The sequence below is a fragment of the Oncorhynchus mykiss genome, chromosome 19, assembly GCF_057628025.1.
Source record: "Oncorhynchus mykiss isolate SJ-2025 chromosome 19, ASM5762802v1, whole genome shotgun sequence".
Taxonomy (NCBI): Eukaryota; Metazoa; Chordata; class Actinopteri; order Salmoniformes; family Salmonidae; genus Oncorhynchus; species Oncorhynchus mykiss.
This window is the reverse complement of record NC_143040.1, coordinates 53,059,804-53,071,789: the sequence shown is the minus strand read 5'-3', so window position 1 is coordinate 53,071,789 and position 11,986 is coordinate 53,059,804.

The window sequence follows — 11,986 nt, the reverse complement described above, 5'->3', positions numbered from 1 at the left end:
AGGACAGGTATTTCTTCATTGATCATGAGTTTAAGGTACATTTACTGTGAGGAGACCAAAAGGAAAATATTCAAAGCTGAGCCTGTCTTCACTGTCCTCTTGGGTAACCATGTCAATAAGAGATGGACCCAAGTGTGTGCCCCAGACTGAAACAAAACACAAGCCCTATTTGGACGAGTGGTTACTTGCTGTTGAAGACACCCAGTCAACTCAATCATGAATCAAGGATAATCAAACATTTTTCCAACATTTCAAGCCTTATCCAAACAGGCCATAGTATCATAGTACCTCATGGAATTCCATGACGTATTTCCCAGAAAAAGTTAAAAGAATGTATGATTATCAACAACCATTTCCATGCAAGACTGTAACTGGTACCCCAACTGCCAATCAAAACTATAGTACCAACTTTGCTTGTTTTCACAAGGCAATGTAATGGCAGACTATTTTTACTGTGCTTCCATTTTCACTGATATTTCCATCCCTACAGATCCAGTATGTTTATTGAAGGATGGTTCAGCTTCACTTAAATTTCCGCATTTCCTTCACCACCCCCTGCAGCTTTAACTGAGGAGAAGAAAAATAGAGAGCTAAGGCAAAAGCTCTAATAGATTTTCAAGATGGTAGAGCCATGAACAGTAGTCAGCACTTCCATTTAAGTACTCTCCAAGCTGTTTGAGAGGGCCTCACAGACCAACTGGTAAAGGACTCTATTGGAGTCAAAGGGGTCAGGACCATGTCTGTGTTTGGGTACACTCTTAGGCAAAGTTCATAGGCACCAACAATGGCATGATTTCTCACTAGTACTTTGTTACAGCCATAGAACTAGAAACAGGGCAGAGAGAGAGAGATAGCTATAGGACACTCTTAGAAAAAAGGCTTCCAAAAGGGTTATTCGGCTGTTCCCATGGGAACATGTAGTGGATAACCTCTGTGGAAAGGGTTCTACATAGAACTCAAAAGGGTTATTCAAATGGTTATCCTATAGGGACAGCCAAAGAAACATTTTAGGTTCTAGATAGCAACTTTTTTTCCAAGCGTGTAGATGGGAAGAAAGTGATAGTGGAAAGAACTGTTTTCTGCATTAACAACAATCCCTACCAAGGATGCCTTTATATTTCCTATCATGAGTATGTTCCATCTATTCCCATTTGGGGTTTGCTGGCATGGTATTTGGCAAAGTAACTCATTTTGACGGTCCAACTGTCTTTAATGATAAGCCTACAAAGCTTGGCAAACCTCTATTGATTGCCTGGAAGAATAACGATTGCCGCAGTAAATAAAGAGGCCTGTCTGCTTCATAATTATCTCATTTACTATGACCCTGACAACATCTGTATATTGGTTTACCAGAGGAGGGGAATGGTTGTATATGGCACTCTCCCCTAAGCCAAAACGGCCACTATTCTAGATGTGCCAGCTCCTTTGGAGAGATGATTCATTTTACTTCCTTAGAGGAAGTATCTAAATGGAGAGTGAATTTTAAAATTGAAGGCAAGCCTTTGTGTGCAGAACATGAATGCAAAACACTGCTGGTGCAAAACAAGTTAGGATAAATATGCACCATAAAATTCTGCTTGAAAGTGGGTTTTAAAAGGCCATATCTCAAAATCTGGCTAAACTTTGGAATACACATTATTACTCTAATCATGTCGAAGAGGTGGAAATACAAACGCCAAAGTAAGTGTTTGGAAGTTTAACATAACCTCAGAACAGGGGAACCAGATCTCAAATGCTTGCTGGCCAGCATCATAAAACAATTCTAATCAGTGACTTCTCTATACAAACAATATTATCTGACATGTGACACACAGAACAAGAGGGTAGTTTTCTACTATAGTCTTTTAAAAGTTCATGGTAATAAAGCATGTACAGCAGATCTAACTTCCCAGAACACCAAGGCTCCGCAAGGAGGGGTAACTCCTAAAGCCCCACGATGGGGAATCCCCTCTGATCCTCTGACCTATATCACAAAGAAAGTATGTTTCCTGTACCATTATATTGTTCTGCTGTTGATTAGTGCACAAGTAAGTATTGAAACCTGGCAGAAAAGGGAATTCCTGAGCACATCAATGTCCAATTCACCCTTGTTTTTCACAGTTGTCTCTAATCAAGGGTAGCATACCCTACTAAACTATCTGTGACTTCTATATGTGTATGGATGATGCATGGCAACAGAGAATACCTTGGCTACGTGATATTTTCTTTTAATATATATTTTTTAAATGATTAGGGACGGCAAGTAGCCTAGTGGTTAGAGCGTTGGACTAGTAACCGAAAGGTTGCAAGATCAAATCCCCAAGCTGACAAGGTAAAGATCTGTCATTCTGCCCCTGAACAAGGCAGTTAACCCACTGTTCCTAGGCCGTCATTGAAAATAAGACTATGTTCTTAACTGACTTGCCTAGTAAAATAAAGGGACAGCTCAAAATCTACTGGGGGGAGGGGGCTGGTCCAACTCAAGGCATCCCCCTCCCCAACGTTACAAATATTCTCACATGACCCTCTCCTTAAATTGCACACACTCCCCCTTCATTGAAATCACTCAAAATAATGTTTATAACCATAATGTTTTTATTTAGCCTTTATTTAACTAGGCAAGTTAGTTAAGAACAAATTCTTATTTCCAATGACGGCCTACCCAATATTGACTTTGCCACTCCAGCATGCTTTTCTGTCCCAGTCAATGCCATGTAAGGCTACAGGCCAGAAGGTTGGGTTTGCAGACCACAATGGACAGTTCAATCTCCCAGCCTGTTTCATTTCATTATGATCAGAGGCGGGAGCAGCCAATGATCAGCTAGGCGGAAAACAGACTTTCAACATTTTGATACCATATTTATGATTACATAAAATATATACAACAACATTTCCACCAACAGGTTTTTTTTTGCCAATGCAGCACACAACCAATAAACAAAGCATACCAACTTCAGTTCAGCTAAACCTAGGGTATGGCAAAGTACGATATTTTTAGGAGTGTAGGAGTGTGTATTTATAAAAAATAAATAACAATTCACCACGCTGTCTGTGTGCGTGGACCATTTCAGAATGGCAGTGATGTTTACTCTGAGGAACTTGAAGCTTTTCACCTTCTCCACTGCGGTCCAGTCGATGTGGATAGGGACGTGCACCCTCTGCTGTCTCCTGAAGTCCACGATCAGCTCCTTCATTTTGTTGACGTTGAAGGAGAGGTTATTTTCCTGGCACCACTCAGCTCGGGCCCTCAGCTCCTCCGTGTAGGCTGTCTCGTCATTGTTGGTAGTCAGGCCTACTACTGTTGTGTCATCTGTAAACTTGATGATTGAGTTGAAGGTATGCATGGCCACGCAGTCATGGGTGAACAGGGAGTACAGGATTGTGCTGAGCATGCACCATTGTACAGTAGGGCCCCTGTGTTGAGGATCAGCGTAGTGGGTTGCCCGCCAGGAAGTCCATGACCAAGTTGTACAGGATGGGGTTCAGACCAAGGGCCCCGAGCTTGATGATAAGCTTGGATGGTACTATGGTGTTGAAGGCTGAGCTATAGTCAATGAACACCCTTGATATTTATTGGAAGGAGCATCTAGTTCATCCCCGTTATTATTATTCGACCATGCTGATCATTTATGAACATTTGAACATCTTGGCCATGTTCTGTTATAATCTCCACCCGGCACAGCCAGAAGAGGACTGGCCATCCCACATATGCTCTCTCTAATTCTCTCTTTCTTTCTCTCTCTCGGAGGACCTGAGCCCTAGGACCATGCCCCAGGAATACCTGACATGATGACTCCTTGCTGTCCCCAGTCCACCTGACTGTGCTGCTGCTCCAGTTTCAACTATTCTGCCTTATTATTATTCGACCATGCTGGTCATTTATGAACATTTGAACATCTTGACCATGTTTTGTTATAATCTCCACCCGGCACAGCCAGAAGAGGACTGGCCACCCCACATAGCCTGGTTCCTCTCTAGGTTTCTTCCTAGGTTTTGGCCTTTCTAGGGAGTTTTTCCTAGCCACCGTGCTTCTTCACCTGCATTGCTTGCTGTTTGGGGTTTTAGGCTGGGTTTCTGTACAGCACTTTGAGATATCAGCTGATGTACGAAGGGCTATATAAAATAAATTTGATTGATTGATTGATCCCCGTGCACTTTCACCACCCTGTGAAGTTCATCATAACTTATATAATCTGTAGCCTAATAAACTATATGGTTTCCCGAGTGGTAGTGGGAGGACCACACACCATATCATAGCGTGGCTCCAAGTTTACTTCGATATGATGGGTATTATATCAATATTTGTGCATAAAGGCATTTCCACCGCTATTTCTCGCGTAATTAATTTTACAGACAAAAAATCCACCATGTCTAAAAAACAAATGATCTGTCAGCATTTATACAATTGTACCTAAACTTCCCTTTTCCATCACAGCTCTCCTGATTTTTTTTATACAGTAGGACTTGACTCACATTAAAACTGTGGATGGAAACATGGTTAATGTCAAGACATTTTGAGGATGCTAATTCTATTTTGGAGAGCACGCCTACAGGAGACTTTTGAAGTAGCCTAATTAGAAAAAAAACATTGTGACTGGTTGTGTTTATGCCACATATAAAAGTTAATACATTTAAAAGTTTAATAATAAATATTTAGGCTATATATTGAGGAGTTAGGTTCTAGGTGCGCGAGGAATAGACACTCGAATTGGAGAGGAGGTAGAGCAAGCATTAAGCTTTCCTGAATAACTGGGCCTGCCAGGAGCATATGTGGCCACATTACTATAACACGACTTGGGAGAATGATGATATGTAACAGACAGAGCATCTCAGTATCAGAAGTAAAAAATACAGCCAGACTGGCCTGCTACTGTGCCTTTTTAGACCTTAGAAACTGTCAAGAGTACACCCACAACTGATCCAAATGGAATGAAACGTTTAAACAGTAGTGGAAAAAGTACCCAATTGTCATACTTGAGTGAATGTAAAATGACTAAAGTAAAAGTAAAAGTCACCTAGTAAAACAAAAATTGAGAAAAAGTCTATAAGTATTTGGTTTTAATTATACTTATGTATCAAAAGTAAATGTAATTGCTAAAATATACTTAAGTATCAAAAGTTAAATTCAAAATATGAATAATTTCAAATTCCTCACATAAAGCCAACCAGACTGCACAGTTATCTTTATTTTTTATCCAGGGTCCACACTCCAACACTCAGACATCATTTACAAATGAAGCATGTGTGTTTAGTGAGTCCACCAGATCAGGCAGTAGGGATGACCAGGGATGTTCTCTTAATAAGTGCATGAATTGGGCCATTTTCCTGTCCTGCTAAGCAATCAAAATGTAACAAGTATGTTTGGATGTCAGGGAAAATGTATAGCGTAAAAAGTACATTATTTTATTTTGGAATGTAGTAAAGTAAAATCAGTGGTGTTAAGTACTTAAGTAAAAATACTTGAAAGTACTACTTAAGTAGTTTTTTGGGGTATTTGTAGTTTACTATTTATATTTTTGACAACTTTCACATTTACAACATTCCTAACGAAAAGTATGTACTTTTTACTCCATACATTTTCCCTGACACCCAAAAGTACTTAGAGTAGAATTGTGTGCTTACTTGAAGACAATAATGCAATTATTCATTGCATTGTGGTGTTGTAGGATAGTCTATGTAGGATAATTGTATTGTCCCTAAACAAGATCAATAGAGAGCTGCATGTCTCATGTCTTCACTGTTCTTTCATGCACAATGATGCACTTGTCCTCTCCACTGCCTATCAGCTATTCCTATTTATTCTTGTGGATTCATATGGAACATTTATGCAGCTTTGAATGTGTTTATGTGTGGTATGATTGCTAGTTAGCCTATTGCGGATATTGACAAACAATTCACCTGCCACTATTGTCACTATGATTGGTGGATAGAGGGCAGGATAGACAGTGAGACTAGTATACTATATTGACCTGTGGTATAGTAAAAGTTAGCGGAGGAAAAGTGTAGTGCATAAGGGAAGTACCAAAATAACTTCTTATAGGGGAGGTGCATGCAAGCAGATGAGGAAATGTGGCTAGGATGGAATAAATGATATAGTAAAACCTGCAAAAAGGGTGAATGTAAACCAGGGTAAAACACACTACCCTCCCCTGTGCATGATTTTTTTTTAAACACAAACCTCCCCAAAGCAAAAAACCTCTCCCTCCCCCAAGTAAATTTAGATACTGCATATCACTTAATATTTCCACCACATTACATTTATTTAACACTTTTGCTACTATGATGTGCCAGAGCACAGCGTGATATGATAAAGTGGTTTGCAACAAGAGCCGATGATCCAAGAATCGAAGGCCGATGATTTTACAGCCAGTTGTGATGCAGCCTGGAATCAAACCAGGGTCTGTACTGATGCCTCTAGTACTGAGATGCAGTGCCTTAGACCGCTGCGCCACTCAGGAGCCCATTCATTACTAATCAATGAACATCCAATTCCATCCTTACATTATAATGTTTTATTTATCCAAAGCCTAGTTCATTAGGTTTGTGTTGAGTGAAACAAGTGCAAAGACTCTTTGTTGTATAGTATCATTGATGTCTTATCTAACCCACTAGCCCAATGCCTAAAGCAGATAAAAGGTCACCCTGTGAGCTGTTTGCACACTGCATTTCCCTCAGAGCACTCTGGCCCTGTAAAGGGCACAATAAAAAAACACTGGAACTGTTTAAACTCATACTATAGGAGCATTGAGAGCCAGAACTCCCTGAGCACTCATGTCTATGTCCGTCAAGTGGCTTTGACAGAATTAGAACCTCTACATCAGAAGATTGCTATGATGTCATGGGAATGATGTATGCTGATGCGCTGTGGAGAGCTGTGGCCGACTGGCTGTTAATGGGTGCTCAGTTTCTGGGGGGTGGCACAAGAGAGGTTTGGCTTCAATTTGTCACCATTATTCAAAGCAGTTTAGATGCATGGTCTAAACAGAATCCAGTGCCTGAGCAGTTGAAATTGCACACCCATACTTTCCGAATCGACTTGTAAGGGGAGAAAGCCAACAAAAGCAGAGTAGCCACAGCAAATATAACAGGAAGTGTATGTGGAAAGATAACATGCCATTGTTGACCTTCGATCTGTTCCGCAAACCCCAGTGCACAAATCAGTATTGTCTGCTCCCTGTTGTGGGATAGTGCAAGCAGGTGCACAGAACCCATTAGGGTCGCAAAAAGACAATACAAACTCAAACTAATTGATGTTTGACAAATCAAACTCAAGACGCACGTGGCAAGGACTACAGGCTATCACGGACTACAAAGGCAAATCCAGCTGTGCGCTGCCCACCGAAGCCTCCCTCCCAGTCAAGCTTAACACATTCTATGCTCACTCCGAGCCAGACAATACTGAGCCATCCAGGAAGGCCCTCACTGCTTCAGACGACTAGGCGCTTCCGCTCTCCAAGGCTGACTTGAGGAAAACTCTCGAAAGAGTGAATACTCACTAAGCCACTGGCCCAGATGGCATCCCTGGCTGCGTCCTCAGAGTGTGCGTTGAACAGCTGGTGGGCCTCTTCCTCTGACATCTTAAACATGTCCCAGGCTATAGTCCACACTTGCTTCAACCAGACCACCATCGTCCCAGTGCTCAACACAACCAAAGTATTGCCCTGTCGCACTCACCACTGTCATCTTAAAGTGATTTGAGAGGCTGGTCAAGGCCCACATCAAGACCAAAATTCCAGGCATACTGGACCCACTCCAATTTATCTACCAAACAGATCCACTGAAGATGCCATTTCCATCGCTATTCTGAAGGCCCTAACACATCTGTACAAGAGGAACACCTATGTGAGAATTCTGTTCATTGACTACAGTTCAGCATTCAACACTATTGTTCCCTCCAAGCACGTCACCAAGCTCAGAGCCTTGGGTCTGGACACTACCCTCTGCAACTGGATCCTGGACTTCCTGACGGGCAAACCGAAGGCTGTGAGGACTGGCAACAACACCCCCTCCACACTGACTCTTAACACAGGGCTTCCCAAGTGGTGTGTCCTCAGCCCTCTGCTGTATTCCCTGTTCACCTATAACTGTCTGACTTTGCACGACACCAACTCCATCATCAAGTTTGCTAATGACACCACAGTTGTAGGCCTGCCACCCTAGGTCCTCTCCAAATACTACCACTGCACCATCGAGAGCATCCAGATCGGTTGCATCATGGCCTGGTATGGAAATTGCGCTGTACATGACGGCAAGGCCTTTCAGCGAGTGGTGAGGACGACCCAGTACATCACTGGGACTGTGTCCCCACCCATTCAGGACATCTACTTGAAAAGGTGCCTGGGGAAGGCCCACAGCATCATCAAGGACCCCACACCCCCTAGCCACGAGCTGATCCCGTCCTTTCCGTCGGGCAGATGGTATAGGAGCATGAGGTCTGATACCAACAGGTTCAGAGACAGTTTCTAACTACAAGCCATCAGACTGCTGAACACTTGAATTGAACTGACCACCTGACTCTCACACACACACACCCACACAGACATCCACACATTCACAGACACACACAGACACACACACACACATTCATGCTACATACACATCACAACTGCTGCTACACTTGCCCCAATCCCTCCATCCCTGATACATGTGACCATATTGTACTGTAAATTGTGCCTTCCTGTATTATACTTGTATTATACTTATACTACCACACTGTATTTATTCTATTCTACTGAGCCATTTACTTTATGTAAAAAGGGACCTGCAAGTAAGCATTTCATTGGACGGTGTATACCATGTGTGTCCTGTACATGCGACTAATAAAACTGTAATATTGTGGGAGAGGCAGGCTGATGTTCTGTACAGTGAAAAGACTGCCCTTGTGTGCGAGCGTGAGCATGTTTGCCCAATGTGTTCACCACTCTACTAATGCACTTGTATGATCCACTCGATTAACACCTATGGACATTCAGATTACATTCATGCCATAGACGACAGTTTGCCAATATTTATAGGTGCTGTGCCCTTTCAATTAGAGAGGTGTTTACATACCGAAAAAGCCGAAAAAGCCAACAAACAGAAGAAGATCATCCCTACAGCTGCTTAGTTTAGAACTGAAAAACGTTTGTACAATGTCCACTGGAAACTCCAGCAATGGAACAGGAAACATTCCCCCCAAAACATGATGTATGATTATAGTGAAAAGAATCTTGGTGACTGCTTCATACAAGTAATGTTCACATATTTGTCTGCTTTGTGTTTTTTGGGACATTCATTTTCCATTTGAGGTCAACTTAATTCCATAATTCCGTAGTAACAAGGATCATGGTCCGTTCTTGTTTTTTTGCTATTGTCCAAAAATGTACTTTTCATTAAGACTGAAAGAACATCACTGAACAATATAATTAGTCATACATATGAGTTCCCTTTCCAATAAATCTTCTTCTGAACCTCATCAGTGTCAGTACGGGAAGCCTCAGAATCATTCCGTTCCATTGGTGCCTTTCAGTCAACAGTAGCTTTTCAACCACTGGCGACAGTCTGAAGTGCAGTTTGAATGTCCATGGCACTCAGACAATGTCATCATTATCCACGGTGTGTAGTCGCCAGGAGGACCACTAATGTGATGATACTCCTTGTTGCTCTGCATAACGTAATGTAACTTCACGGTGCATTTACAAAAGACGGGGTTACATTCTAAATGCTTTTTTACATTCTTGGATTCAGTGGCCTCTCTGGCTAGGAGTTTAGTGGCATGTGGTCTGTCAGCTCATTATTCATCCATACAGTTAACTTAGTACAGTGCACTTACAGTGCATGGACCAGGCAAAGCACAGTGGCAAATACCTTTACCTTGGAAGGCAGCTGGTCGTCCATTATCACCAGCTCCGAACCAATTAGCTAGAATGTTTTGGGCTTGCATGTTTGGCACGCAAGAAGCACTGTGGATGACTTGGTGTCCGTCTTTAAACAATGAGTGAAAACAAGACCTTTGAAAGAAGTGCATCCAACCTAATCACACTATGACCTCACTTCCAGGAATCGAGCAGAGTCACTGCCACCAATTCATCATCTTCTTCCAATCATGGCTCCAAGAGGACTCCAATGTTAGCTAACTCGCTGCACTGGAAATACTTTAGCTAAGTTACCTTAAAATATGTTGCCTTAGAGATCAAATCAAATCAAATGTTATTGGTCACAACGTCAAGCTACTGGGTGAGCTAAACACCTTTTTTCTCAAGATTCGAGCACAATGCCGAAGAGAGCCCCCCATGACAACTTGGGCTACATATTTACAGTCTCCACTGAGGACGTATGTAAGTCATTCAAAAGTGGTAACCCTTGCAAGGCTGCCGGCGCAGATGGCATCCCTAGCCGAGCCCTCAGAACATGTGCAGACCAGCTGGCTGTTATGTTCTCTGGCATTTTCAATCTCTCCTTAGCTCAGGCCACTATACCCACCTGCTTCAAGATGTCCACTATCATCCCCGTGCTCAAGAAAGGCAAAGTAACAGAACTGAATGACTACCGACCAGTAGCACTTACTTCCATCATCATGAAGTGCTTAGAGAGGCTAGTCAAAGACCATATCACCTCCTCCCTTCCTGACACACTCGACCCTCTCCAATTTGCCTACCACCCGGACAGATCCACGGACGACTCAATCGCTATTACACTGCACACTGTCTTTACCCAGCTGGACAAAAGGAATGCAGATGTGAGGATGCTGTTTATCGACTACAGCTCGACCTTCAATAACAGAGTGGCCTTTAAGCTCATTACAAAACTCTAGGCCCTGGGTCTGAACTCCTCCCTATGCAACTGGGTCTTGGACTTCCTGACGGGCCGCCCCAAGTGGTGAAGGTAGGCAACATGAACTCCTCGACACTGATTTTAACACAGTGGGCCCACAAGGGTGCGTCCTCAGTCCCCTCATGTTTTCCCTGTATACCCATGGCTACTTGGCCTCACACAGCTCCAACTCCATCATCAAGTTTGCTGACGACAGTTGTAGGCCTGATTACCAACAACAACGAGACAGCCTACAGGGAGAAAGTAGGCACTCTGACAGCGTGGTGCAAGGTAAGCAACCTCTCCCTCAACGTTAGCAACACTCCAGGTGGAACCAGGCTGGACATGCCCTCATCCTCATTAACGGGGCCACCAATGGAGACAGTCAATAACTCCACGGCAAACACATTTCAGAAAGCTGAAATTGTCTAACCACACGGACACCACAGTGAAGAACGCACGACAGCGACTCTTCAACCTCAGGATGCTGAAGAAATTCAGCCTGTCCCGAGGCCCCTCACAGTGTTCTACAGAAGCACCATCGAGAGCATACTGTCGGGCTGCAACATAGCCTGGTACAGCAACTCCACCACTGCAAACCACAAGGCTCTTCAGAGGGTGATGCGTGCAGCCGAACTCAGCATTGGGTGCCCTCTGCCTGCCCTACAGGACACCTACAACACCATGGTTCGCAGGAAGGCCAAAACGATCATCAGGGACCCCAGCCACCCAAGCCTTGCTCCGTTGTCCCCTCTTCAATCATTCAGACATGGGCAGTACAAGAGCATCATGGCAAAAACTGAAATGACTGGCCTATAGTTTCTACCCTCAGACAATAATGTTGCTGAATACCCACCACTAGTCAGCTACCTATTTCACTTACATGTTGGAGCTCGAAGCCTGAGATTTTCACTGAACCCTGCAATCACACCTGCAACCCTGTACATATGACTATTAAACAATCAGAATCACTAAATACTACATAATTTAGATCAAATCGTGCCAGACAGTTCTAAGGCCATGGTAAAAGCCATACTTCCCTTGTAAGCCTTTAGGGATGAAGCGTGGATTACCATCAGTGATTTACCACGGCCAGCAGTTCAAATTCATTTCAGGACTTTGGCATGTTCCAGATAACAAACAGCAGAACAAGAAAAGCCTTTGGCCAAGTCTGGCAACAAATTATTTTATGTTCTCTGGCTTGGTTCTCATGTTC